General features: G+C 42.7%; 1 protein-coding gene across 3 annotated transcripts in view; it reads right to left on the reverse strand.

The window, feature by feature from the left end:
- Positions 1 to 10,909, reverse strand: part of LOC106583543 (myelin basic protein) — a 67,893-nt gene extending 56,984 nt beyond the window's left edge. For all 3 annotated transcript variants that reach the window (XR_001323553.2, XR_006761178.1, XR_006761179.1), the window contains exon 1: positions 10,627 to 10,909. The gene's annotated coding sequence lies outside the window, so the exon portion shown is untranslated. The remainder of the gene's footprint in view (positions 1 to 10,626) is intronic.
- Positions 10,910 to 25,916: the final 15,007 nt, after the last annotated feature.

Here is a 25,916-nt window from a genome sequence, read left to right on the forward strand (position 1 = left end):
TTTAGTAGCATTGCCTTTAAATTGTTTAGTTTGGGTCAAATGTTTCGGGTAGCCTTCCACAAGCTTCCCACAATAAGTTGGGTGAATTTTGGCCCATTCCTCGTGACAGAGCTGGTGTAACTGAGTCAGGTTTGTAGGCCTCTGTGCTCGCACACGCTTTTTCAGTTCTGCCCACAATTTCTATAGGATTGAGGTCAGGGCTTTGTGATGGCCACTCCAATACCTTGACTTGTTGTCCTTAAGCCATTTTTGCCACAACTTTGGAAGTATGCTTGGGGTCCTTTTCCATTTGGAAGTCCCATTTGCGACCAAGCTTTAAATTCCTGACTGATGTCTTGAGATGTTGCTTCAATATATCCACATAATTTTCCTGCCTCATGATGCCATCTATTTTGTGAAGTGCACCAGTCCCTACTGCAGCAAAGCACCCCCAAAACATGATGCTGCTACCCCCGTGCTTCACGGTTGGGATGGTGTTCTTCGGCTTGCAAGCCTCTCCCTTGGCTGATTTCTTTTGATTTTCCCATGATGTCAAGAAAAAGGCACTGAGTTTGATGGTAGGCCTTGAAATACATCCACAGGTACATCTCCAATTGACTCAAATTATGTCAATTAGCCTATCAGAAGCTTCTAAAGCCATGACTTCTGGCTTCTAAAGCCATTTTCTGGAGTTTTCCAAGCTGTTTAAAGGCACAGTCAACTTAGTGTATGTAAACTTCTGACAAACTGGAATTGTGATACACTGAATTATAAGTGAAATAATCTGTCTGTAAACAATTGTTGGAAAAATGACTTGTGTCATGCAAAGTAGATGTCTGAACCGACTTGCCAAAACTATAGTTTGTTAACAAGAAATTTGTGGAGTGGTTGAAAAACGAGTTTTAATGACTCCAACCTAAGTGTATGTAAACTTCCGACTTCAACTGTAAATGTAAAGAAACACTGTATGGCCTCAAAACATGGTAAAACAATATATTTTTTATTAAATGGATGGTCGGTCCTTGAATCCAGAGCTCTGTCTATGAATTTGAGAGTGGTTACTTTTCTCCAGCCCCATCCCTCAGCTTTTTCCCAAAACAGTGGTGGAAATGCCTTACTATTATTATTATTATTATTATTATTATTATTATTATTATTATTGGAACTGCAGATTGACCCTTTAATAATCACAATATTGCAGCAGCAACAATCTCATAACATTTATTTTATGATTACCGTGTAGCGGTTGTGATTATAAATGTGAGTTTAAAGTAAATGTGCGGGAACAACCTTTTCTCATGGACATCATAAAAGAAAGTTACAAGATGATTAACTCTGCAATATAGTGAGTATTACCTACGACATGTACAGTTACAGGATGATTACCTCTGCAATATAGTGAGTATTACCTACAGCATATACAGTATAGAGAGCAGATTAGAGCATTTTTCAGAGGCCAAATGTAGCCCTTGATGTCTCATACAGTATACTACTGCATATGGCTTAAGATTAGAAACAGAGTACAAAGCAGCATCTTGATAGCCATTAAAATTAAAATGAACCTGTTGGGGCTAGGGGGCAGTATTTGCACGGCTGGATAAAAAAATGTGCCCGATTTAATCTGGTTACTAATCCTACCCAGTAACTAGAATATGCATATACTTATTATATATGGATAGAAAACACCCTAAAGTTTCTAAAACTGTTTGAATGGTGTCTGTGAGTATAACAGAACTCATTTGGCAGGCAAAACCCTGAGACATTTTCTGACAGGAAGTGGATACCTGATGTGTTGTATTACCTTTAAACCTATGCCATTGAAAAACACAGGGGCTGAGGAATATTTTGGCACTTCCTATTGCTTCCACTAGATGTCACCAGCCTTTACAAAGTGTTTTGAGTCTTCTGGAGGGAGATCTGACCGAACAAGAGCCATGGAACGATGATGGCCCATTAGACACCTGGCGCGCGAGTTCATGTTGGGTACCCTCGTTCCAATACGTTATAAAAGAGAATGCATTCGTCCACCTTGAATATTATTCATGTTCTGGTTAAAAAAGGCCCTAATGATTTATGCTATACAACGTTTGACATGTTTGAACGAACGTAAATATATTTTTTCCCCTCGTTCATGAAGTGAAGTCCGGCTGGCTTAGATCATGTGCTAACAAGACGGAGATTTTTGGACATAAATGATGAGTTTTTTTGAACAAAACTACATTCGTTATGGACCTGTGATACCTGGAAGTGACATCTGATGAAGAGAATCAAAGGTAATGGATTATTTACATAGTATTTTCGATTTTAGATCTCCCCAACATGGCGGCAAGTCTGTATCGCAACACGTATTTTTCTGGGCGCAGTGCTCAGATTATTGCAAAGTGTGATTTCCCAGTAAGGTTATTTTTAAATCTGGCAAGTTGATTGCGTTCAAGAGATGTAAATCTATAATTCTTTAAATGACAATATAATATTTTACCAATGTTTTCTAATTTTAATTATTTAATTTGTGGTGCTGACTTGAATGCCGGTTATTGGAGGGAAACGATTTCCTGAACATCAACGCCACAGTAAAACGCTGTTTTTGGATATAAATATGAACTTGATAGAACTAAAAATGCATGCATTGTCTAACACAATGTCCTAGGAGTGTCATCTGTTGGAGATTGTAAAAGGTTAGTGCATCATTTTAGCTGATTTATGGTTTTGGTGACGCCTGTCTTTGAATTGGCACAACATTACACACAACTCTTGTAAATGTACTGTCCTAACATACTCTAAATTTATGCTTTCGCCGTAAAACCTTTTTGAAATCGTAAAACGTGGTTAGATTAAGGAGATGTTTATCTTTCAAAGGGTGTAAAATAGTTGTATGTTTGAAAAATTTGAATTTTGACATTTATTTGGATTCAAATTTGCCGCTCTTGAAATGCACCTGCTGTTGATGGAGTGCACCACGGGTGGGACGCTTGCGTCCCACCTAGCCCGTAGAGGTTAAATGGGTCTTTCAGATCCAGAGCCAAAAAACTCCAGCTTTGTTGCTACGGGCCTTTTTGGAAGCTCATCCCACCACCAGAGCACACCGCCTGTCATCTTGAGAACGTCTCCATTTTCAAACAGACAGGTGAGACTGAAAGCAGCCACGATGCCCGAGTTATGGGTGATAGATTTCAGCAGACTGCTGAAAGCAAAGAGAGGAGGAGTTTATGCGAGTTGCTCTGTGAATTGAACGTTTCCCTTCAAAACAAAAAGAGGTCTTACATGTTGGCTTTGGAAAAATCTGCTGTTACTAACAGAAAATTACATTGGGCTCAATCATGTAGGCATGGTTACGTAGTTCAATAGCTATAACCAAGAAAGACAAACAACTAGGCTAGATGAAAATGTAACGCAGAAAACAAATTGACAAAAGACTAGCAAACCAAAGTAAGACGCCGACCCTTCTGTATGCTTTGCCATATTTCTCCAGACTAGAAAGATTAAATGCATTCCTGGCTTTGCCTGTGAACAAGACTACCTTTCAAGTAACCACACTGACAACGTGTTAACATTCTTCCCAAGGTTGGGAGTGTGACAAACTCTGTGAACGTATTATCTGCAAGGTTCTGGGAAACCAAAAATAACACCCAGAGAATATCTATGTCACAAAAAAGTGGTGAGAGAAAACAGTACCTGGCCTTCCGAGATGAGGTTTCCCTGAAATAAATATTACACAACCACAACGGGAGGCTGCGAGGACTTGCAAAACATGGCCGTAGCATAACAATAAAAGAAAAATCTATGCTGTATTTAAACTTCTACACAGCAGCCTCCAATCCAACATAAGATGATCCGTTCCTTGCCTTTTTGGCACATAGGCCTCTATAAGATTCTATGACTCAAACACTTATTAGCAAATCAACGGGAGGTAGACTACAGGCAGGGGAAGAGAACATAAAGAGACTGAGACAGTGGATGAGAATGATTTTCCCCCGGGGACATGATCTTTGCCTATTCTATTTGAAGGTTGTCCAGGAGATACAGCACCAGGGCAGCATGCTAATTATAGGTCGACCCTCCTCACATATAGGCCAGCACTCACAGCACTGCAGCACTCAGCCATCAGTGCATATGAGCAATTATCTATAGTCCCTCTGACTAAGTTCTGCTTGTGTGATTACTCTGCTGTCTCTTACCTAGGGCCATGAGACTCAAATATTTTGATTTGGTCTTGCTGAGTGGCCTCATACTGTACACTCTTCCTCATATCAACATACTGCCTTCTGACTTGGTTGCCCATCTACTGTCAGTGGGTTGTTTGTCTGATAGCTAGTTGTTAATGTCTTTTTATTTAATACTAGTCCCATAAGAAACTGGGAGTTTGTTAAAAATGTATGTCCACTCTCTATCCACGGAGGATCTACAGTTGAAGTCGGAAGTTTACATACACTTAAGTTGGAGTCATTAAAACTCGTTTTTCAACCACTCCACAAATGTCTTGTTCACAAACTATAGTTATGGCAAGTCATTTAAGACATCTACTTTGTGCATGACACAAGTCATTTTTCTAACAATTGTTTACAGACAGATTATTTCACTTATAATTCAGTGTATCACAATTCCAGTGGGTCAGAAGTTTACATACACTAAATTGACTGTGCCTTTAAACAGCTTGGAAAATTCCAGAAAATAATGTCATGGCTTTAGAATCTTCTGATAGGCTAATTGACATCCTTTGAGTCAATTGGAGGTGTACCTGTGGATGTATTTCAAGGCCTACCTTCAAACTCAGTGCCTCTTTGCTTGACGACATGGGAAAATCTAAAGAAATCAGCCAAGACCTCAGAAAACAAATTGTAGACCTCCACAAGTCTGGCTCATCCTTGGGAGCAATTTACAAATGCCTGAAGGTAGCACGTTCATCTGTACAAACAATAGTACGCAAGAATAAACACCATGGGACCACGCAGCCATCATACCGCTCAGGAAGGAGACGCGTTCTGTCTCCTAGAGATGAATGTACTTGGCGCGAACAGTGCAAATCAATCCCAGAACAACAGCAAAGGACCTTGTGAAGATGATGGAGAAAACAGGTACAAAAGTATCTATATCCACAGTAAAACGAGTCTTATATCGACATAACCTGAAAGGCCGCTTAGGAAGGAAGAAGCCACTGCTCCAAAACCGCCATAAAAAAGCAAGACTACGGTTTGCAACTGCACATGGGGACAAAGTTGGTACTTTTTGGAGGAATGTCCGCTGGTCTGATGAAACAAAAATAGAACTGCTTGGCCATAATGACCATCATTATGTTTGGAGGAAAAAGGAACAGGCTTGCAAGCCGAAGAACTCCATCCCAACTGTGAAGCACGGGGGTGGCAGCATCATGTTGTGGGGTGCTTTGCTGCAGGAGGGGCTGGTGCACTTCACAAAATAGATGGCATCATGAGGCAGGAGAAGTATGTGGATATATTGAAGCAACATCTCAAGACATCAGTCAGGAAGTTAAAGCTTGGACTCAAATGGGTTTTCCAAATGAACAATGACCCCAAGCATACTTCTAAAGTTGTGGCAAAATGGCTTAAGGACAACAAAGTCAAGGTATTGGAGTGGTCATCACAAAGCCCTGACCTCAATCCTATAGAAAATTGGGCAGAACTCAAAAAGCATGTTTGAGCAAGGAGGCCTACAAACCTGGCTCAGTTACGCCAGCTCTGTCAGGAGGAATGGGCCAAATTACACCCAACTTATTGTGGGAAGCTTGTGGAAGGCTACCCGAAACATTTGACCCAAGCGAAACAATTTAAAGGCAATGCTACCAAATATTAATTGAGTCTATGTAAACCTCTGACCTACTGGGAACGTGATGAAAGAAATAAAAGCTGAAATAAATCATTCCCTCTAGTATTATTCTGACATTTCACATTCTTAAATTAAGTGGTGATCCTAACTGACCTAAGACAGGGAATTTTTACTAGGATTAAATGTCAGGAATTGTGAAAAACTGAGTTTAAATGTATTTGGCTAAGGTGTATGTAAACTTCCGACTTCAACTGTAAATGACTGCTCTCCCATAGCGTAAGAGAGGAGAGCTCACCATTTGTAACATGTACCAACTTGGAGATAAAGGCATCACAGCTCAATTCATAAGCCATACCTCCAGATCTCCATCTGAGAGTGATGGTTTTAAGTATCACCAGAAAAAGCAATCTTCCTTCTCTACAGTGAGAAACAGATACATAAGTATTCATTTCTTCTGCTTCCCAACCTGCGAGACTGAAAAGGATATTACTTTCCTGCAACATAAATCGCCCTTTAGGGATAAAGAGCTATTTATGATTGCTGACAGAAGGAACTATGGATTATCCTGTAATACAATCAGCGGGCACAATAAAAGCAAGACACAATGTGATACACTTCTCAAGTTTGACAGAATGAACACATATTCTTGTTCCCATCACTGGCTATATACATTTTACAGGCTCAGAGAACAACAAACCTAAACGTTGCTCTAAACATTTGAGTTTCCTCCTCTTTGACACGTTATTCTGGTCACTGTACCAAACACAGGGTCAGCGAGCACACTGAGTGAAGTAGACACTCTCTATTCGGAGTTAACTCCGGAGATTGGGAAAGACAAGAAAACAATTTACAGTGCTGCTGAGCAGTTTTCCCATGGGACTAAGATATCATTCTAAGATATCAGGGTAGAACGGTGCCATGACTCACTCCCTCTAAGTCCTCATATCATCAGTGTTAACTGGCCACAATGGTAAAGTCCCAGAAGGTTATGCATGCCAGTAGTATCTCCCAGCTGTGTGTGGTCTTAGTTAGGGTGAGAAGCACTGCCCTGTCCATGGTGCTGAATGCAGACCAATACACTCACTCATCATCTCGGTCACTCTCACACACCCCACACACCCAAACAGACAGATTTCCTGTCATTATGTCAGATAACGTGTGAGGCTGGTGTGTATGTGTGTGGCTATTCCATGGAAATTAGCTAATATACAGTCGTCCTTGTGGAAGGTGGACAAGTGCTTCATTTAACCCTCCAGGTGCCCTTGGTTGCCCAAGGGCTTACGTAACCCACTTGGAGAAACTCAGTGATACTAAGTCCCTGGTAGTGACACTAGAGCCAGGGTCAGAGGTCAACATCTGTCCTTGGAGAGAGCATCTGGTGTACAGCAATCAAGGTCGTGTTCATGAGGGCACACAACTGAATTTTTTTTGGCGACAGAAAACAAAAAAGTCCATGTTATCCCTTCCTTGTTTCAGTACATTTTTATTGCGTTTCGTGTCTAGTGAACATGAACCTGGAGACAGAGTTGGATGGAAGAAAACTTTACTAGGAAGAGAGAGGCTCATGTTTCTCTATCCCTGTTTCTTATCTCCTTATGTTCTCCTCTTTCTCTTCTCCCTTCCTCCATATTCATCTCTCTCAATCTCTGGGAAGAGAAAGGCTATTGTTTAAATATCTCTCTGTCCTGGTTTCTTTCTCTCGATCTTCTCCTCTTTCACTTCTACTCCTTCCTTTGCTCTCTACTCATCGCTCCCTCAAGCTCTGGGAAGAGAGATTTGTGAGTGTTTGAATGCCATGCTTGTGGGCAAGGCACTTTCCCTGTTCACTGGGCTTCAAGACATTTTTGTAATTTTAGAAGTTCACAGAAAGGATGACCGTAAACACCATGGTCACACCACGGTCCACTGTCTAAGTCCGAAATTTGCAGAAATGCCAGTATAGACCGCATTGCAGCATCACTGTGGTCCTGTTCTACATAGCAAGCCCAGAAATTAGCAGCAGAATCTAGCTTTGCTTTAGGCCCATTCAGTCAGCACTGAATCATTGATGCGGACAGCTGTGTCTTTTACAGTAGGAAGTTTGGGCAGTTGTTCTCCGCTCCATAGCATCTCGTCCTGATACTCCATATGACCTGTGATGTTTCCAGTTCCAGGCAACAGCCTGTCCATCACTTAACTCTCATACTGCCACACAATCTCTCCCAACCCCTGGGCAGAAGAAGCAAACACTGAAGACTATATTCCGTGATTTCTGGAGGACCTTCACAACAGAGAAATGTGTTTGGGGTTAGTAGTATCCTTGGGTTATGTTCTGTAGAATCCTCCAGAACAAATTTGAAATCAAAAATAACCCTGATGCTTTTGAAGAGTGAGAGAGATCGTATCAAGTGGAGTATCATTAGTCTTCTCATCAGGCTAAATAAGTAATGTAGGAAGGCATTTAAGAGTACAGCAATATAAATCTCAGCCCTAAGGACCGGTGTCGATGTTGGTTTGTGTGTTTATTTTCTGCTTTATGGACATGCCTAAATCCCCTGATATGCATCTATCGTGTTCCCAGAGAGCGTTGTTTCTGGAGTGTACGTTGATACTATTCGCCCACAGCTTACACAATCCACGGGCACCTGGGGTTCACCACTAAAACCTAGGAATTCTAAACTTGGCACAGGTGGCATGAAAATGATCCCTGCCATCTGTTTCTACTGTACGTTGTAGACACTACGCACGGTCCGACCATGCTGGGTGAACTCAACACGTCAGCCAACTATGCTGTCATCATCATGGCTTTCTGTGCACATGAATAGTCGGGTTGCACCTCTCTTGCGTCACATGACGAAGTTCAAGGTGATATGAATCAACCTGCCTGAAAGCAACACCAACTGACGCAGACAGGAGAGGAAGTGAGATAGACAGAAGGGAGGAAGTTGGTGAGGGTGTGAGGACGGAAGTTACCTTGGTGATTCACCTGCTTGCACAGGCATGCACATGCAGACACGTACACCTACACACACACATTAGACATGCAAACAGGAGACTCTCTAACATACACAGAAAAATACACTTCCGTGTTCTTTCCCACACAGGATAACATACACACAGATACATTTACACACATTTCAAGTCTTATATTGCATCTGTAAGCTACTTCATACCCCGATACATGCATGTCTAATATGGACCAGCTTGAGGAAAGAACTAGAAGACTTTACTGTTGCTCTGGTTTCGTAGAGACCCAGCCATTCCCCTGGGTCTCTACAGCAACAACAACCAGAATACTATGAATAGTCACAAACCGTCCCAACTTATATCAGGACAACCTGAGGGTTATAGCCAATAGACACAGTCAAAATCGTGTTCACGCAGAGTGTCAGGTGCGAGAAGGTGTGTTTTGTGAAAGGCAAATGAAGGAACGTTAAAGCACCAAGACACGTGACTGTTAAACAAACAGCTGAGCAATTGTGACCGACTGAGTTAACACCTCCGTAATATATTATGGAATCTCTTCCAATAACCTGGTTATTCAGTGGAAAATCGAGAACTGTCGCTTTCCTGTCAATTCTGTTCAAAACTACAACTGAGAATGCAAAGTTCCACTTAAGCAGAATGGTCTCACTTCTCCACCACAAGAGATGTACATTGTATTTTTTGTACATAATACATTGATCTTACAGATTCCTTTTTTTCCCTCTCAATTCAGTCGGGAGTTAGTGTTTTGTTCATTTGCTACTACCAGATGTCTTCTTTGAGAACAGCACTTAGAAGAGGACACATGTCGATGATGTAAGTCTGTCAGTTTCGACCTGGGCTATAATAGTATTTGACATATTTTGGAAATAGTCCCAAAAGTGCACTGTCCACCCATCTGTGTCCAGTTTGAACCCAGGTCTGGTATCAGTTCCTTTACTACTCTATTGTGTGTTACGAGTCCTGGAGAGAACCGTGGCTATAGACTTTTCAGTCACTAAATCAGTGCAGTTCAGATAGAAAAACCCACTCACGTGCATGTGTTTTTATTTATAGAACTCAGCACATCATGATAGAGGATGGCTTCGGGGTCAAATGTTTTTTTCTGATCCGCATTAGCCTGGTTAGGTGACTAACCTACATGTAAACAAATACTTTCAAAGCAGTGAAAGAGAGTAGGCCTATGAGTTTCTGTTTGTTTGGTTCCTTCTCTGTGTGCAAGCTAACTAATTATGTAACAGATGTCTTGTAGTGTGAAATGCATTCTGAAAACAAAAACATTGTACATAACGCCAGCTCTCACCAGCTTGAATAAAATAGGCTTAGGTTATAACACAGCAGGTCCAGAGAATGCATCTCATTGTGGACTACAGGTAGGCTATATGATGTTAGTCTTGTTTATATCATGTTTTTCACGCAGAGTGGGCTGCTCTCTCCATCCACTCCTTTATGAAGTAGTTCTGGCCAAGGTGCCTATACAAGCATAATATTCAACTGAGAGTTGGCGTGTGCACTACTTAGAGGAAAACGTATTGTGACATTCACTGTGATAGCATGATGTGATCTTCGACCAACAGTGATAGTCTAGCCTATTTTGTTCTGTAGGCCTACGTGAGGCTATAGAAATATATGCGTATTGACAATAGGCATGTGTCGCTTTGTCAAACATCGAATTGAACTGATGAATAACACGACATTCCTCGCATCTTATGCAGGTCGAAACCTAACAAGCTCTTACAGATTAAACAAGACAACGTACATGTTTACTAAATCGGTTGATGCTGCAAGCAGCGCAACAAAACAGCTGTCAACAGAATTACAACGTATCCGTCACATGGTCGGGCGCCGCTACAACCACAATGTACTATTATTTGCGTTTCGGTTTTTGACTCTTTTACATACCCTTCTCCGTTTAGATTGAATCAAATGCATCCACAATAAGAGGCTGTGATTTTGATGTGTAGTTTCTCTTCTCGTGGACAATAACGTATTTTCTTCCACGGTTTGACGTGGTTTTCACAGACTGCCTTCGTAAAAACGTATGTCTCGTTGCTTCCTGTTTTAGGTACAGTGATGATTGTTTCTTCGGGGTGGGGCGGAATGTTGATACTCCGCAAAGAAATGTGGGCAAAAGAGCAGAGCATGCCCGTACACGCACGCACTCGTCTGTATCACAAGACACGTTCGTTTAAGGTATGTGATAAGAGTGGCTTCTGCCCTTGACAGTTAGTGAAGAAACCATATTTTGTTGTAAAACAAGGTATATCGGGAAACATAAACTGCTGCAATGTACTATATTTCTTAAAAAGGCTAAACATGTCATTACTGCAGATAGGATAAGATTCATACACAGGCTTTGAATAAAATGGAATTGGACATTGTGAATTCGGTTTCTTATTCAAATCAGATAGGGCCACTAATTACACAGTATTAATTGCACAGGAATTAAAATATTGTACTGATCCTCGCTATTTGAGCCACGTTACAATTTTCAACAAGTCAGTTAAAAGGATCCGACCCTTTAAAAAAAACTAAATCGCCTAAAATGACATACCCAAATGTAACTGCCTGTAGCTCAGGACCTGAAGCAAGGATATGCATATTCTTGATACCATTTGAAAGGAAACACTGACATTTGTGGAAATGTGAAATTAATGTAGGAGAATATAACACATTAGATTTGGTATAAGATTATACCATCATCTTTGAAATGCAAGAGAAAGGCCATAATGTATTATTCCAACCTGGGCTCGAACCAGGGACCCTTGCACACATCAACAACTGACACCCACGAAGCATCGTTATCCATCGCGCCACAAAAGCCGAAGCCTGTGTATGAATCTTATCCTATCTGCAGTAATGACATGTTTAGCCTTTTAAAGAAATATAGTACATTGCAGCAGTTTATGTTTCCTGATATACCTTGTTTTACAACAAAACATAGTTTTAGAGAATTTGGCAGTACATCCAACCTGCCTCAAAACCACCGACACGTGTATGACATCGTGTGGTCGAGCGGTTTTCTGATGTCAACATTGTGAATAGACTTTCCCATGGTGGCAGTGGAGTTATGGTATGGGCAGGCATAAGCTATGGACAACCAACACAATTGAATATCTTTCCTACTTATTGCGTTTGAGCCAATCAGTTGTGTTGTGATAAGGTAGGGGTGGTATTCCGAAGATAGCCTTATTTGGTAAAAGACCAAGTCCATATTATGGCAAGAACATCTTAAATAAGCAAAGAGAAATGACAGTCCATCTTTACTTTAAGACATGAAGGTCAGTCAATCTGGAAAATTTCAAGAACATTTAAAGTTTCTTCAAGTGCAGTCGCAAAAATCATCAAGCGCTATGATGAAACTGGTTCTCATGAGAACGGCCACGGGAAATGAAGTTACTTCTGCTGCAGAGGATAAGTTCATTAGAGTTACCAGCCTCAAAAATTGCAGCCCAAATAAATGTTTCACAGAGTTCAAGTAACAGACACATCTCAACATCAACTATTCAGAGGAGACTGTGTGAATCAGGCCTTCATGGTTGGTTTGCTGCAAAGAAACCACTACTAAAGGACACCAATAAGAAGAAGAGACTTGCTTGGGCCAAGAAACACAAGCAATGGACATTAGACCGGTGGAAATCTGTCCTTTGGTCTGATGAGTCGAAATTTGCGATTTTGGGTTCCAACCGTGTCTTTGTGAGACGCAGAGTAGGTGAAGGGATGATCTCTGCATGTGTGGTTCCTACCGTGAAGCATGGAGGGGGAGGTGTGATGGTGTGGGGGTGCTTTGCTGGTGACATTGTTGGTGATTTATTTAGTGACACTTAACCAGCATGGCTACCACAGCATTCTGCAGCGATATGCCATCCCATCTGGTGTGCGCTTAGCGGGACTATCATTTGTTTTTCAACAGGACAATGACCCAACACACCTCCAGGCTGTGTAAGGGCTATTTGACCAAAAAGGAGAGTGATGGAGTGCTGCATCAGATGACCTGGCCTCCACAATCACCCGACTTCAACCAAATTGAGATGGTTTGGGATGAGTTGGACTGCAGAGTGAAGGAAAAGCAGCCAACAAGTGCTCAGCATATGTGGGAACTCCTTCAAGACTGTTGGAAAAGCATTCCAGGTGAATCTGGTTGAGAGAATGCCAAGAGTGTTCAAAGCTGTCATCAACTTTGCTAATGTCACGGATAGCTCATTCTGTTCACCAGTTCCGGAAGTCTACGTCACCGGCTATCTATGCTTCACTGAACGGGATTCATTATCATCAACCCCGGACTGTCTTGTCTGGCCCTAGCCCTCACCCTCCGATCCAACAGGTCCCAGACGTGCTCAATGGGATTGAGATCCAGGCTCTTCGTTGGCCATGGCAGAACACTGACATTCCTGTCTTGCAGGAAATCACACACAGAACGAGCAGAATGACTGGTGGCATTGTCATGCTGGAGGGTCATGTCAGGATGAACCTGCAATAAGGGTACCACATGAGGGAGGAGGATGTCTTCCCTGTAACGTACAGCGTTGAGATTGCCTGCAATGGCAACAAGCTCAGTCTGATGATGCTGTGACACACCGCCCCAGACCATGACGTACCCTCCACCTCCAAATCGATCCCGCTCCAGAGTACAGGCCTTGGTGTAACGCTTATTCCTTCGACGATAAACGTGAATCCGACCATCACCCCTGGTGAGACAAAACCGCGGCTCGTCAGTGAAGAGCACTTTTTGCCAGTCCTGTCTGGTCCAGCGACGGTGGGTTTGTGCCCATAGGCGCCATTGTTGCCGGTGATGTCTGGTGAGGGCCTGCCTTACAACAGGCCTATAAGCCCTCCATCCAGCCTCTCTCAGCCTATTGCGGACAGTCTGAGCACTGATGGAGGGATTGTGCGTTCCTGGTATAGGGCACATAAACTCAGCAGTTGTTGTTGCCATCCTGTACCTGTCCCGCAGGTGAGATGTTCGGATGTACCGATCCTGTGCAGGTGTTGTTACACGTGGTCTGCCACTGCGAGGACGATCAGCTGTCCGTCCTGTCGCCCTGTAGCGCTGTCTTAGGCATCTCACAGTACGGAAATTGCAATTTATTGCCCTGGCCACATCTGCAGTCCTCATGCCTCCTTGCAGCATGCCTAAGGCACGTTCACGCTGATGAGCAGGGACCCTGGGCATTTTTCTTTTGGTGTTTTTCAGAGTCAGTAGAAAGGCCTCTAGTGTCCTATGTTTTCATAACTGTGACCTTAATTGCCTACCGTCTGTAAGCGGTTAGTGTCTTAACGACCATTCCACAGGTGCATGTTCAATTATTGTTTATGGTTCATTGAACAAGCATAGGAAACAGTGTTTAAACCCTTTACAATGAAGATCTGTGAAGTTATTTAGATTTTTACGAATTATCTTTGAAAGACAGGGTCCTGAAAAAGGGACGTTTCTTTTTTTTCTGAGTTTATGTGCCCTCTGTTCCCTCTGTCTGTGTCGGTTATTGTTCCCATGTCCGTTGGTGGTGTGAGTACCTATGCGTTGGTGCAGCTGTTATGCTGCATACTATATATATTCTGTATTACAGGTATCTTCCCGTGTCGTTCAACAAGGTTTACCCTCACTTTTTTGTTTGGGTACAGCTGTAACGAGGGTCGTATAAAGGGGACCAAGGCGCGGCGTGTAGAGTGCTCATACTTTACTTTAATGATAACACTTAAACAAAACAACAAAACGACAGCCAACAGTTCCGTCAGGTGATACTCACAAAACGGAAAACAACTACCCACACCAACACAGGAAAAACAGGCTGCCTAAGTATGGCTTCCAATCAGAGACAGCGATAGACAGCTGCCTCTGATTGGAAACCATACCTGGCCAAAACATAGAAAACAAAAACATAGAATGCCCACCCATCTATCACACCCTGACCTAACTAAACAGAATAACACAGCTCTCCTAGGTTAGAGCGTGACATCACCACCCCCCCAAAGGTGCGGACTCCCGGCCGCAAACCTGAACCTATTGGGGAGGGTCCGGTTGGGCATCCATATTTGGCGGCGGCTCTGGTTCCCCCTGCTTCTGTTGTTCCGGAGGAACCAGACCGTGGGTCATCGCCGGAGGCTCTGAAACGCCAACCGCCGCTGAAGACTCTTAGCTGAAGGCCGCCGCTGAAGACTCTGGGCTGCAGACCGCCGCTGAAGGCTCTAGGCTGCAGGCCGCCGCTGAAGGCTCTGGGCTGCAGGCCGCCGCTGAAGGCTCTGGGCTGCAGGCCGCCGCTGAAGGCTCTGGGCTGCAGGCCACCGCTGAAGGCTCTGGGCTGGGGAGCGTCGCTGGAGGCTCCAGGCTGAGGATCGTTGCTGGAGGCTCCAGACTGGTGAGCGTCGTTGGAGGCTCCAGACTGGTGAGCGTCGCTGGAGGCTCCAGACTGGTGAGCGTCGCTGGAGGCTCTGGACTGGTGAGCGTCGCTGGAGGCTCCGGACGGAGGAGCGTCGCCGGAGGCTCCGTACTAGGAAGCGTCATGATCGGTTCCGGAATAGTGACCGTTGCTGCTGGCTCCATGCCATGGATCATCTCTACAGGTTCCACACCATGGATCATCACAGGAGGCTTCATACCATGGATGATCTCTACAGGTGCCGGGCCATGGATTATTCCTACAGGCTTCGTGCCAGGGTTTATCCCTACAGGCTCCAGACCATTTATAATCCCTTCAGGCTTTTTGCCAAGGATTATTTCTACAGGCTCCGGGCCATGGATTACCTCTAGAGGCTTCGTGCCATGGAACATCCCTACAGGCTCCGGGCCATGGATCGTCACTAGAGGCTTCGTGCCATGGATCATCTCTATAGGCTTCGGACCATCGCTTATCACTGGAGGCTTAGATCATGGAGCTGAAACAGGTCTCACCGGACTAGGAAGACGCACTGAGGACCGAGTGCTCAAAGCAGGCACTGGCCGTACTGGGCTATGGAGGCGAACTGGAGGGAGAGTGCGAGGAGCAGGCACAGGACGTACTGGATTATGGAGGCGCACTGGAGGGAGAGCGCGAGGAGCAGGCACATGCTAACCACAATAAGCACGGGGAGTTGGCTCAGGTCTCAGTCCTGGCCCAGCCAAACTACACGTGTGCCCCCCCATATTGCCTCCCGTTCCTCCCCGGTAGGCTCCGATATCTCTCTATTACTTGCCCCCAAGTCCAGTTTCTCCTTTCTATCCACTCCTCACTTGACCAGGTGTCCATTTCTGCCCGGGCACGCCGCTTGATCCAATCATGGTGGGTAGTTCTGTAATGAGGGTCGTATAAAGGGGACCAAGGCGCGGCGTGAAGAGTGCTCATACTTTACTTTAATGATAACACTTAAACAAAACAACAAAACGACAGCCAACAGTTCCGTCAGGTGATGCTCACAAAACGGAAAACAACTACCCACACCAACACAGGAAAAACAGGCTGCCTAAGTATGCCTTCCAATCAGAGACAACATTAGACAGCTGCCTCTGATTAGAAACCATACCTGACCAAAACATAGAAAACAAAAACATAGAATACCCACCCATCTATCACACCCTGACCTAACTAAACAGAAAAACACAGCTCTCCTAGGTCAGAACGTGACAACAGCCCAGTGTTTTTGTATACGTGTTTGTTTTGGGTGTATTAAAAAACCCTATTGTGTAACCCTGCGCCTGTCTCCAAAATCCTTTATACCAGCGTGACAGCTACCTTGATTGCAATGTTACAAAACACTATACTGCAGGCAGAAGAATAGTAGCCATTCTTCTATGACATTTAAAAAGTGGGGTGGGGGTTTCTACTACGCTATATGGAATTGTTTTAAGAAGGTCATACCAAGGATCATTTAGCTATTGGATTTTGAATTTTATGACCCCTTGAAGTATTAAAAAAATATATAAACAATTATTTGCCAACATTTTTTGGAGGGTCTTACTGCTATTAGCCCATACAAACGCATTCAATAACATATTCACTACATGGAACAACAGTACCCAAAACATATCAAAAGGAAGTTTGTTTTGAAGTGTCTAGCCTATATCTGAGAGATATAACAAAGATCAGGATACATTTGTTAGTTTTTTTACGTTTTTTTTTACATGTATTTAACCAGACCGGCTGATGACAGCTCTCTGGCTGGACAAGAACAGGTGGTCGCTCCCTGTCCCCGATGACAGTGGTGCTGCTGCTAAATCCGACTCCCAGACAAAAAAAAACATAAAAGATCCCGGTGAGTGGCCAAAATATATGAATGGATCTTTATGGGATATGTTAGAGCAGGCTGGGCCACATCAGGATAAGGAGGGGAATTTCCCAAGAGATGAGGGGCAACGAAAGTTTTCGGTGGCCCACTACAATAGGAGGATGGCGAACGGGAGAGAGTGGAGAGACCAAGGCTTGTCTATTCCAAGCAAAACGATGCAGCCTTCTGTTTTTGCTGCAAACTTTTTTACACCTGTGGAAATCTGCGCTGGTCAGAGATGGGACCAGGGACGGGAAGAATCTATGCCACCTCCTCAGCACGCATGAGAAGTCGTATGACCATCTAGATAGTTTCCAGAGGTGGAAGGAGCTGGAGATCAGGCTGGTGTCCAAGCAAACTCAGATGATTTGACTTCAGGGACCATGCGCAGCTACCGAGAGAAAACATCGCTGACTGCAATGCAGCACCACAGCAGAGGAAAGAGGCCACTCTAGACGGATCTGAAATAAATAAATGCTGAAACTGATGTTGGACAATCAAATTCGATATGTAAATGAATGAAAATTGTTAAGGCTGGGTCATTTACATAAAGCTTATTTTACACTGCTCCAGCGAAACAAGGCCCGACATGCATTTATAAAAGCACTTGTTTCCAAAGCTCAAATGATCTTACTCTGTTTTACAGTTCTACAGGAATATTAAAATATTTGTTAAATATGTAACATAAAAGTGTTATTTTTATTGTAATTGAAACAATTATGGGGTCGTGCCATGTGTGATAACAGGTGGGATATTATTAATATGAAACCTGTTCTCCTACTATAGGTTGAAGGTTGCATAATGATAGCAGCAATGTAACTCTCCGATGCAGGGGTTCAAGTAAAACTCCCTTATGCCCGGTAAGGGACCTTCTATATGTGCACGCGTGCATCACATTTTTTTATGGGCCTAAATATAGAATTACTGTACATAAATAATTGGAGCTTACTTCTTCATCTTCCAATAAATAAGTGGTAGGCCTACCTATTTGACAGACACAATTATCCTATCCATAGATCTCGGTATAGCCAAATACTCCAATACTGTCGCATGCACTGATTAAATACCTCCGTGTCTGGGAAGGGCTTGGTGTGTTTGATCAAAACCAGGGCTCGAATTGAGTGAGGGTATCACATACACTTTGTTAAAGAAAAGGGCAAAAAGGATATCTATTGTTTGATTTATATTTTGAAATAAATACGTACAACGCATCGCAGTGCTAGCTGTGCCACTAGAGATTCCGGGTTCGATTCCAGGCTCTGTCGCAGCCGGCCGCGACAGGGAAATCCATGGGGCGGCACACAATTGGCCCAGCATTATCCGGGTTAGGGGAGGGTTTGGCCGGCAGGGATATCCTTGTCACATCGCGCACTAGCGACTCCTGTGACGGGCCGGCAGCAGTGCACGCTGACACGGTCGCCAGGTGTATGGTGTTTCCTCCGACACATTGGTGCAGCTGGCTTCCGGGTTAAGTGGGCATTGTGTCAAGAAGCAGTGCGGCTTGGTTGGGTTGTGTTTCGGCTGACACACGGCTCTCGACCTTCGTCTCTCCCGAGTCCGTATGGCAGTTGCAGCAATGAGACAAGACTGTAACTACCAATTGGATGTAACTGTAACTACCTATCAAGACTGTAACTACTTATTGAGCTTTTCTCTTTCTGAAAAGAGAAGATGTTTGTTTAAACCCAGGCAGCTTTTAGGGAAGCACTTCTGTTGTTGGGTAAAACAACGGATGAGTAGCCAGCAGTTGAAACGTACAGTTTTCTGCGTCAATAGAGCCTCTGTGTCACGTCCTGACCAGTATAAGGGGTTATTTGTTATTGTAGTTTGGTTAGGACGTGGCAGGGGTGTGTTTGTTTAGAGTGTTTCGGGGTTTGTTGGGCTATGTTCTTATTTAAGAGGGGTGTTTGTTTAGAGTGTTTCGGGGTTTGTTGGGTTATGTTCTTGTTAGTCTATTTCTATGTTAGTTCTAGTATGTCTATTTCTATGTGGTGTTTGTTGGGTTGACCTTCAATTGGAAGCAGCTGCTCCTAGTTGCTTCTAATTGAAGGTCCTATTTAAGAGGGGTGTTTTTCTATGGGATTTTGTGGGTAGTTGTTCTTTGTATAGCCTAGTTGCCTTACAGGACTGTTTCGGCGTTGGTTTTGTGTACGTGTGTTTTGTTTTGTTTTTCCTTCTTTCTGCCAATAAAAGAAGAAGATGAGTATACCTATTCCCGCTGCGTTTTGGTCCAATCCCTACGACACCTGTGACACTCTGTCTGTGTGGAAAGGTAACTTTTGAAAGTGCCATGCTTAGATTCATAAGGATGTCTAAGATGTAATTATTTTTGTCTCGCCTAGGGCGGTAGAACATCCACGGCATTGGTGATTTTATCATTGTAATCAGATTGAAAATATTAGGCTATGTTATTGACATTGAACTGATTATATAGCCTACAAACCAGATGTGTTAAACAATGTGTTCAATTTGTAGCATAGGCCTATTAATTGGGCTGCTATTATGTTCTGTTCCTCCGACTTTTAGCTGAGATTTTTTTTTGGCTAGCCTAGGGCGGCAGAACGTCCAGGACCGGCCCTGTATTTAACCACATATTTTGGGCATTAAACAGTCTCCATACACTGTAGACTTCCATTAAGTTTTTTTGACTGGTACTGGGAGTCTTGTGAGGCCTAGAGCAAAACATAGAGCAAAACAACCGACATATACAGTGCCTTCAGAAAGAATTCAGACCCCTTGACTTTTTCCACATTTTGTTACGTTACAGCCTTATTCTAAAATTGATTAAATTACACACAATACCCCATAATGACAATAAGACATTTTTTGCAAATGTATTACAAATGAAAAACAGAAATACGTTATTTACATAAGTATTCAGACCCTTTGTTATGAGACTCGAAAGTGAACTCAGGTGCATCCTGTTTCCATTAATCATCATTGAGATGTTTTTACAACTTGATTGGAGTCCACCTGTGTTAAATCCAAATGATTGGACATGATTTGGAAAGGCAAACAGCTGTTTATATAAGGTCCCACAGTTGACAGAGCATGTCAGAATAAATACCAAGTCATGAGGTCGAAGGAATTGTCCGTAGAGCTCCAAGACAGGATTGTGTCGAGGCACAGATCTGGGGAAGGGTACCAAAAAATGTCTGAAGCATTGAAGGTCCCCAAGAACACAGTGGCCTCCGTCATTCTTAAATGGAAGAAGTTTGGAACCACTAACACTCTTCCTGGAGCTGGCCGCCCGGCCAAACTGAGCAATCGGAGGAGAAGGACCCTGTCAGGGAGATGACCAAGAACCCGATTGTCACTCTGACAGAGCTCTAGAGTTCCTCTATGGAGATGGGAAGAGGGACCACCATTTCTGCAGCACTCCACCAATTAGGCCTTTATGGTAGAGTGGCCAGACTGAAGCCAGTCCTCAGTAAAAGACACATGACAGCCTGCTTGGAGTTTGCCAAAAGGCACCCAAAGACTCTCAGACCATGAGAAACAAGATTCTCTGGTCTCATGAAACCAAGATTGAACTCTTTGGCCTGAATGCCAAGTGTCACGTCTGGAAGAAACCTAACATCATCCCTACAGTGAAGCATAGTGGTGGCAGCATCATGCTGTGGGGATGATTTTCAGCAGCAGGGACTGGGAGACTAGTCAGGATCGAGGCAAAGATGAACGGAGTGAAGTACAGAGATCCTTGATGAAAACCTGCTCCAGAGCGCTCAAGACTTCAGACTGTGGTGAAGGTTCACCTTCCAACAGGACAATGACCATAAGCACACAGCCAAGACAACACTGGAGTGGCTTCGGTACAAGTCTCTGAATGCCCTTGAGTGGCCCAGCCAGAGCCCAACCAACCTGACAGAGCTTGAGATGATCTGCAGAGAGGAATGGGAGAAACACCCTAAATAGAGGTGTGCCAAGCTTGTAGCGTCATCACTAGCGGTTCATCGCTAACATGGTCTTTTGCCTGCTAATGCCTGCAATGCAGTGAAGAAAATGATATGACAACAATAACGTCTAATGTAACAGCTTGGCCCCCCCAGTTGAAATGGTCTAGTACCGCCACTGAGCGTCATACCCAAGAAGACTTGAGGCTGTAATCGTTGCTTCATCAAAGTGCTGAGTAAAGGGTCTGAATACCTATGGAAATGTGATATTTCAGTTTTTAATTTTTTATAAATTAGCAAAAATTTCTACAAACCTGTTATTGCTTCGTCATTATGGGGTATTGTGTGTAGATTGAGGGAAAAAAAACTATTCAATCAGTTTAGAATAAGGTTGTAACCTAACAAAATGTGGAAAAATTCAAGGTGTCTGAATACTTTCCGAAGGCACTGTACATGTTCGTGAGAGTTTCACCTTTGCACAGAGAGGTTAGTATTAGTGTGTAGCCCAAACGGTTCAGAAACTACAGACAGAAGTTGGCAGAACTGCTCTACCGACGAGTCTCCTGACATTTGTAGAGGTCATAGAGCAAAACGGATGGACGCTACAGATGATTTTCTGTGGAGACAGATTTTCGGGATGTCGCATGATTTGACTGCTCTAGCTCTGTCACCTGTTGTATTATTTGTTCTGTCTTTTCTGCTGGATTAAACTGAAATTGCAACCAACTTTCTATGGCTTGTTTAAAAAATCTGTATTTTGGAGATTTGTTTTCAAATAACCGAAAGTGAGTGAGAAAAAGGCCATTCTTGAACATGGGGTGAGACATTCTTACTAATTTGTAAATAAAGCCAATTTGTTATTTAGAATTATTTATTTCTGTTTTTAGAGGGAGAGAAACCAAAAGCCCACCGTCGCCTCATGGGTCTCCCGGTCACGGCCGGCACAGGTATCGAACCAGCATCTGAAGCAACGCAGTCTGCACTGTGATGCAGTGTCTTAGACCGCTGCGCCACTTGGGAGGCCCCATCTAAGATGCTTTTAATGCCGATCAATTGCCATGCACCAAGTTTCTATTGTCCTGCTAATAGCCCATAATGGTGCTGTACAACGTGACCGGTCGGGAGTAGGCTACAGTACTACAGTAAGAGCAAAATAATCTTAACGTTTCCACACCCTAATTGTAGTCTAACCAATACCCAAATGGAGATTCAGTGAAAATAAAAATCTCATTGATTTCTCAAGACTAATCCCCATGCTTACCTTCCACTTGCCTCTTTCATTAATTTTGAAAGAGTATTTCCCAGTAAGCAACAATTTGTTTACCTTCATTAGCCAACTTTGTTCCAATATTTCTGTCATTCAGTAATATTTACTCCCATAGTAATTCGTTATGGATCCATATGGAAAATGACATGCGCAAGAAACGGTGGTAATATTTTTCCTTTTAGAGACTATAATACATGGTGTCCAGGTCAAGATAACCAAAACATTTCTTTATTAAAGACTATCAGAAAGAATGTTGGTACTTATTTATTTTGACCCAAAGCCATGAATGAGTGAGTCACTCAGCATTATGTAGGTGCCGAGGCTATATGACTGCGCTATCAACTTGATAATTTAGCAGACATCACTTGCTTATATTCAGTCAACACATATATCTTAAGAATATCATGGAATATAATTTAACATTTTAGTTTCTCTTAGAATAAAATCCTTAGTGTAACAACAGTTTTGTTAAGTAATACTGACGAATAGTAACAACAAAATAAGTGTATTTTTCCGGGTGTGCGCGTGCAGGACAGAGGAATAGCAATTCTTACACTATTGTTCTAAATTCAATCACCTTCTTCATCCTCATCATTCAGCTCATTGAAATTCGATTTTGAAGTCATGCACAATTATCAGTTTCTATTTGGTTTATGTCGCCCATTCACTGTCAGTTAGAGACACATTAGTGCCTTGGGACCCAAAAGCATAATCAGTGCTCTTACTACCCCTTGCGGTGGTCTGGAGCAATGAAGCAGTGATGCAGGGTACCGTACTAAAACCACAAAGGACCTCTAAATCCCGCAGCATAATCTCAAAACTTTTAGTTGAGCAACCACTGTAGGCGGATGCGATGGATTGAGATGCATCAACAGTCTCATTGGATCCGAGGCTAAGCAATCCTTCCCTTTGTGTCTGTTTTGACACATTCACGAGTAGTATCCATGGTTGAGCTTCTTCGACTAGCTCAACTTCATACGAACAAAAAGAGCAAGAAAGCCAAGCCATATTAGCTAGGTGTTGGCAATAAGTGCACACACCTGTTTTATGTTCTACAATATTTAAAATGAGGTTCACAAAGTAAGGCTGCAACATTGTCAGCTCTGGAGAGCTCTTGCACTATAGCGGGCTAAATCGACAAGTCTCCTTGAAAATATCAGTTTCACTTTTAACAATAATTGTTGCTATATTTAAAAATATGTATCTTTTTTGGGGCGGGGAAGACCGCAAATTAATATTGCACTGTGCATTTTGATTATTTGTAAGTTATGTCGCCCTGTGACAACCCAGGCACCCTTATTGTAAAATGACCAAGTCACATCAAGGTCTTATTGTCATAAGCGTCGTAGTGAGTGGACCAAAACGCAGCGGGTATATGTATGCTCATCTTCTTTTATTGAAGAAAACAAAAACACTTATACTAAACAAACGACGAAAAACAGTCCTGTAAGGTACACTGACAACACATGGAGACAACTACCCACAAAACCCATGGAAAAACACCCCTACTAAATAGGACCTTCAATTAGAGGCAACGAGGAACAGCTGCCTCCAATTGAAGGTCAACCCAAGAAACTTAAGCATAGAAAGACACACTAGAACAAACATAGAAATATACTAACATAGAACATAAACCAAAAACCCCGAAACACATAAAACAAACACCCTCTGCCACGCCCTTACAATAACAAGTAACCCCCTTTACTGGTCAGGACGTGACACTTATGAAAAAAATGTACTGGGTATTTATTTTTCCAATTCCTGAAAAGACTATACTTGAATTCTAATCGAACCCAGAATTGAAATTGCACATTTTAGATCTGTTTGGGGGTTGCATCGAAGCATATAACGCAGTAGACCCACAGGATCAGGTGTTCAGAGACAAATACAAAACAATTTATTCATTCACTTTCAATTTCCTTGAAAATGTGTGCTTTTCTGCCCTGCTATAACTGTCAGATGGAATCAAATTACACAATAAATGTTAAGAAAAGAAAGTGTGGAAGAAATAGGTTGTAATAACTGATATTCTTTCTGAGTTCCAGCTCAGACAAGGAAACATGTGTCCAAAGATCTCTGGTATTATTTTGGATGTAAGAAATGACCAACTATTGTATGTAAATGTCACATACTGTAGGATTAATGTACAACAGACCATACAGCAAGCCATACAATCTTGGGTTGTATTCATTAGTGCACACCATTGCAAAAACATTGCAACGGAAAACAAAAGCGAGCGATTCATATTGAACAAGTTGAGGTACAGTAGTCCCTCTCGGTGTCAGTCTGTTTTCGTCCATTTGGTGCCAAGCGAATACGACCTTGAACAACCACATTATGGTTATTACAGGAATCTGTGGTTGTCTCTCATCAGTAATGACCAATGCAATTATGCTGATAGGAGACTTTTGGACACAGGTGTTGTGTCCAAACCTAGGAGCAGGAAATACAGAGATTGCAAACAGAGATTTTCCATCTCATGTTACTCATTTTTTATTTTTTTTCCTACGTTGATAATCAGTCATCATTATCAAGAAGGCCTGGCTTCTCCTTCGGGAGGCAATCATCTAGAGTGTGTGTGTGTGGGGAGGGGGGGGCGCTAAAACCACCATTAAGACAGGGCTTCACGTTGATTTGTGAATTGTCATTGTGTTATTGACGCTACAACCTAACACTATTATTTTTACCATCTGATTGAGATGGATATGTGTTCAGTTGGCTATTGTCATTGTCCTCACTATTGTACATTTGCATATGGCTAAAGCCTCAATAAGTGGGCTTTACAAGTGAGCTGCTGTTCTGTTTCCTCTATGTCTGCCACTTAGGAGACTGTACTGATACCAGAACTGTATGCTGGTAGCCTATAATGGCCAAAACGTTTCCTGCATGCTGCTAGCAAGCTAGCTTCCTTTCCTGGACAACAACAAGCAGGTAATTGCCATATCATTGGAGTCGGAGGCACCTTCACATCAGAAGCAGTGATTAAGGTGCTCTGGAAATAGAGAGTCTCCCTCAGAACACTCAGGCAACAACATCGGAAGAAAATTGACAGGCCATTCTGGGGGTTTTCCACCTTGTGCTCAGAAAGCCTGTATTGAGCATTCTATCTGTAGCTAGGTGAGCCAAGGATGAAATAGCATAAAATAGAGGCACAACAAAGCTCTGATATTTGACAAAATGACAGACCAATCACAGAGGGAACAGTCTTATTTGTGGTGCGTTGCCAGCAACATGGGGTGTTCACAATTCAGCTTTTAGTGCTCACAGCCTAGGAAACAGTATCTGTTGGTTGTCCGAAACCAAATATTTGCATATACATTCTACGTACTTATTTGATTGTAAAGGTTGGCTTTTATTCTCATTGCATGTTCACTTCTGTAAGTACAGATAATGCTCACATCTTAAACAGACAGCACCAATTGAACATTTTGGTGCACTAGAATTGATGAAAACACATAATTTATTTCACACCTATTTAGGTTGGCTGTACTAAGGATTCAACTAAGTAGTTCAGTTAATCAGCTAATCAATTACCGTCACAGCTGCTTCAGACAACCCTATCTCTTCAATATAGAATAGCCCCATCTAGTGGAAGTAAAATTCCATAGTAACCATGTGGTCTATTTTTCAAGAACCTATAATCTCAGTTATTTGTTTGGCCATATGAAAAATCCTGAAAAAGGTTGATGCCGATAAGTTGACAGGGTAAACGGATGTTGTATTCATCAATCTGTTTGAAGTATATTGAAGAATATTCTTAAATGTATTGTGTTCATTTGGCATGCTGGTGCGTG

The sequence above is a fragment of the Salmo salar genome, chromosome ssa02, assembly GCF_905237065.1.
Source record: "Salmo salar chromosome ssa02, Ssal_v3.1, whole genome shotgun sequence".
Taxonomy (NCBI): domain Eukaryota; kingdom Metazoa; phylum Chordata; class Actinopteri; order Salmoniformes; family Salmonidae; genus Salmo; species Salmo salar.